Genomic DNA, 4,867 nt, shown 5'->3' with positions numbered 1-4,867 from the left:
GTCCCAGAACATGGAGAGTTCCGTTGCCACAGGACAACCCAACTGAAGCGTAGACATCCGCCCCCCCCCCAACTCCCCCGCCCAAACCCCAAAAACTTGCATTTGCAGCCTGTTCTTATCTGAGACATCGAGGAAATTATAGTAGTACATAAAGCAGGTATGGTGAACTTAAGCGTAGGAGTCCCCAAGGAAACCCGGCTGGGCCCAATATCCCCCTCCCAAGAGCCAAAAACAGCCCCACAGTACCTTAGGGTATGCAGTGTAGTACGTGCGTCTCACACAGTGGTCGGGGTGAGTCAGCCATCTGAAGCGGAGTTCCGTGGCCCAGATCCTGCGGAGGTGCAGCATCAATCATGAGAGATGGGGTGGTTATTCCTCTGGTGAGGTCGGATCCCGATATCTTTCCGTACGGGGGGCAGAGGGAGCTCTGGATTGTCGCTGCCTGGGTTCCCTCTGAGCTCTCGGTGGTGGACCCAGCGGGCCTAGAATCCAATTAGTAATAGGCTGCGACGGGAGACCCAACTCTCCCATGAAACGTGGGACTTCCTCCGGCCATCGCATAGTGATCCAGCGATTCTGATGTCTTGCCATCAGGGCAAATGGAAAACCCCATTTGTAGACCACATTATGATCCCGTAGCGCAGTCGTGACAGGGCGGAGAGCTCGTCTGGCTTCCAGAGTGATGGGGGACAAATCATTAAAGAGTGTTACTTGGGCTCCTCTGAAGGGCCAAGATTGCCGCTCCCGGGCTTTCGTCATGATGGCATTCTTCACCGGGAATGAGCTGAGGCAGCAAACAAGATCTCTTGGACCGTCATCCGCATTCCTGGGCCTTAGTGCCCTATGTGCCCTCTCAAAGTGGATCTGTGGAGGCGGGGATGATTGCATAATAAGTTGGAAGAGCTCCAAGAGGGTGTCCGCCGCCACCTCGGGGCCCTCAGTTTCTGGGACCCCGCGTACACGTATGTTGCATCGTCTACCCCTATTATCCACATCCTCCAGATGACGGCGCATAGCCAGGATCAGTTCACCCTGTCTCGAAACTGCGGTGTCCGTGGACGCCATGCGGGTGGACAGGGCCGCGCCTGCTTCTTCAAGCGTAGTGATGCGGCCTGTATGCGCTGTGATCTCGGCGCGAAGTCCTGCCACTTCATTCCTCATAGCTTCCTGAATATTAGCCTCCATGACCTGTAGATCAGTTTTAGTGGCCATGGCAGCAGTCAGGTCCCTAAGGGTGTTTTCAATTCGTTCCAGAGCGGTGAGCGCTGGGCCCTGCTCCGGCGCGGACGCCATCTTGGGAGTAGCCGGGTCGCCGCTCGCGCTGGGCTGTTGTTGCAGGTAATTGTCCAGGGGACCCTGCTGGGGATTCCCCGGGGTCTGGGGATGCTCCGGGCGTTTAGTGCGCCCCATTAGGTATGCTTAGCCGCTCTTAATAGCTGTAATCGGGGGACGGTGGAGCGGAGCTCTGTCTTCAAGCGGCCATCTTGGACGGAGCCGGAACCACCAATAACCTTTATTCTAAGTGTTGGTTGAAAGGATCCTGTGGAGGGATTAGCAAAGTAAAATTGAGATTAGTGTAATTCTGAGGTAGGGGTACTTGGTGGGACTCGTATGGTAATACGGAGATGGGTGTCCTGTGGGGGAATTGGTATAGTAATACTGACGTACGGGTCCTGTGGGGGATTGGTATAGTAATACGGAGATGGGGTCCTGTGGGGGGAATTGGTATAGTAATACTGACGTACGGGTCCTGTGGGGGATTGTTATAGTAATACGGAGATGGGGTCCTGTGGGGGGATCGGTATAGTAATACTGACGTACGGGTCCTGTGGGGGGGAGGGGGGGATTTGTACAGTAATATTGGGATGGGGGTAACATGTGGGGTTGTTAAAGTAATATTGAGATGGGGGTACTGTGAGGGGTTGGTACAGTAATACTGAGATGGGGGGTCCTGTGGAGGGGGTTCCTATAGTTATATTGAGATGGGGGGGGGGTTCTTTGAGGGGTTGTTATAGTAATACTGTTATGGGTGGGTTCTTATAGTAATATTGAGATGGGGTTCCTGTGGGGGAATTAGTACAGTAATACTGAGTTGGGGTTCCTGTGGTGGGCTGATACAGTAATACTGATATGGGGGTCCTGTGGGGTGGGGGTGGTAAAGTAATACTGATATAATATAATATAATCCTTTAGATTGTAAGCTCACGGGCTATCTAGCTAAGCACTTTGTATAAAAGAGCTTAAATGGCTAGATCTCAGCTTACGGGCAGGGCCCTCTACCTTTTGTATTTGTCAGTGTATATTCGACGTCCTCCACTTATTGTACAGCGCTGCGGAATCTGTTGGCGCTTTATAAATACCATTAATAAATAAATAAATATAGGATCCTGTGGTGGCTTGTTACAGTAATACTGATATGGGGGAGGGTCCTGTGGTGTGTTGGTACAGTAATAATGATATGGGGATCCTGTGGGGGATTTAGTACAGTAATACTGACTTGAGGAACCCTGTGGGGGGTTAGGTACAGTAATACTAATATGGGGGTCCTGTTGGGGTTTTGTTACAGTAATACTGAATGTGGGGTGCTGTGGTGGCTTAGGTACAGTAATACTGACTTGGGGGGTCCCGTTGTTGTTTTTTTTACCGTAATATTGATATGGGTGATCCTGTTGGGGGTTTGTTGCAGTAGTACTGAGATGTAAGGTCCTGTGGTGATTTAAGTACAATAATACTGTTATGTGGGGTCCTGTGGTGGGTTGGTACAGTAATACTGATACGGGAGGTCCTATGAGGGCATATTATGGGATGCTGAGTTAGTTCAGGTATGAGGGCATATTATGGGATGCTGAAGTAGTTCAGGTATGAGGGCATAGTATGGGATATTGAGGTAGTCCAGGTATGAGCGCATATTATGGGATGCTGAGGTAGTTCGGGTATGGGGCAAATTATGGGATGCTAAGGTAGTCCAGGTATGATGGCATATTATGGGATATTGAGGTAGTTCAGGTATGGGGGCATATTAAGGGATGCTGAGGCAGTTCAGGTATGGGGGCATATTATAGGATGCTCAGTTAGTCCAGGTATGAGATCATATTATACAATATTGAGGTAGTCCAGGTATGAGGGCATATTATGGAATGCTGAGGTAGTTTAGATATGAGGGGATAGTATAGGATATTGAGGTAGGTCATGTATGAGGGCATATTATGGTATTTTGAGATAGTCCAGGTATGAGAGCATATTATGGGGTGCTAAGGTAGTTCAGGTATGAGATCATATTATGCGATATTGAGGTAGTCCAGGTATGGGGGCATATTATGGGATATTGAGGTAATTCAGGTATGGGGGCATATTATGCGATGCTGTGGTAGTTCAGGTATGGGGGGGCATATTATGGGATATTGATATAGTTCAGGTATGGGGGGGCATATAATGGGATATTAAGGTAGTTCAGGTATGGTGGCATATTATGGGATATTGAGGTAGTTCAGGTATGGGGCATATTATGCGATGCTGAGGTAGTTCAGGTATGGGGGGGCATATTATGGGATATTGAGATAGTTCAGGTATGGGGGGGCATATTATATGATATTGAGATAGTTCAGGTATGGGGGTATATTATAGGATATTGACATAGTTCTGGTATGGGGGCATATTATGGCATATTGAGGTAGTTCGGGTATGGGGGCATATAATGGGATGCTGACATAGTTCTGGTATGGGGGGCATATTATGGCATATTGAGGTAGTTCGGGTATGGGGGCATATTATGGGATGCTGAGGTAGTTCAGGTATGGGGGCATATTATGGGATATTGAGAGTTCAGGTATGGGGGGCATATTATGGGATATTGAGATAGTTCAGGTATGGGGGCATATTATGGGATGTTGAGATAGTTCAGGTATGGGGGGCATATTATGGGATATTGAGATAGTTCAGGTATGGGGGGCATATTATGGAATATTGAGATAGTTCAGGTATGGGGGGCATATTATGGGATATTGAGATAGTTCAGGTATGGGGGGCATATTATGGGATATTGAGATAGTTCAGGTATGGGGGGCATATTATGGGATATTGAGATAGTTCAGGTATGGGAGCATATTATGGGATATTGAGGTAGTTCAGGTATGGGGGCATATTATGGGATGCTGAGGTAGTTCAGGTATGGGAGCATATTATGGGATATTGAGGTAGTTCAGGTATGGGGGCATATTATGGGATGCTGAGGTAGTTCAGGTATGGGGGCATATTATGGGATATTGAGGTAGTTCAGGTATGGGGGCATATTATGGGATATTGAGGTAGTTCAGGTATGGGGGCATATTATGGGATATTGAGGTAGTTCATGTATGGGGGCATATTATGGGATATTGAGATAGTTCAGGTATAGGGGCATATTATGGGATATTGAGGTAGTTCAGGTATGAGGGCATATTATGGGATATTGAGGTAGTTCAGGTATGGGGGCATATTATGGGATATTGAGGTAGTTCAGGTATGGGGGCATATTATGGGATATTGAGGTAGTTCAGGTATGGGGGCATATTATGGGATATTGAGGTAGTTCAGGTATGGGGGCATATTATGGGATGCTGAGGTGATTTCTTTCTGTTGTTATTATGGGATGCCATTCTCCCTCTGGTTATTATGGGATGTCAGGCTCCCTCCTGCTACTGTGGGATGTCAGGGTTATTATGGGATGTCAGGCTCCCTCCTGTTGCTATGGGATGTCAGGCTCATTCAGGTTATTATGGGATGGCGAGCCTGGGGTTATTATGGGATGGCCGGCTCGCTGAGGTTATTATGGGATGGCCGGCCGCCCGTCTCCAGGGTAACGCACTGGTCACCCTGGTAACGGGGCGGG

The sequence above is a fragment of the Pelobates fuscus genome, chromosome 10 (genome assembly GCF_036172605.1).
Source record: "Pelobates fuscus isolate aPelFus1 chromosome 10, aPelFus1.pri, whole genome shotgun sequence".
Taxonomy (NCBI): domain Eukaryota; kingdom Metazoa; phylum Chordata; class Amphibia; order Anura; family Pelobatidae; genus Pelobates; species Pelobates fuscus.
Note: the sequence above shows the minus strand (reverse complement) of the source record.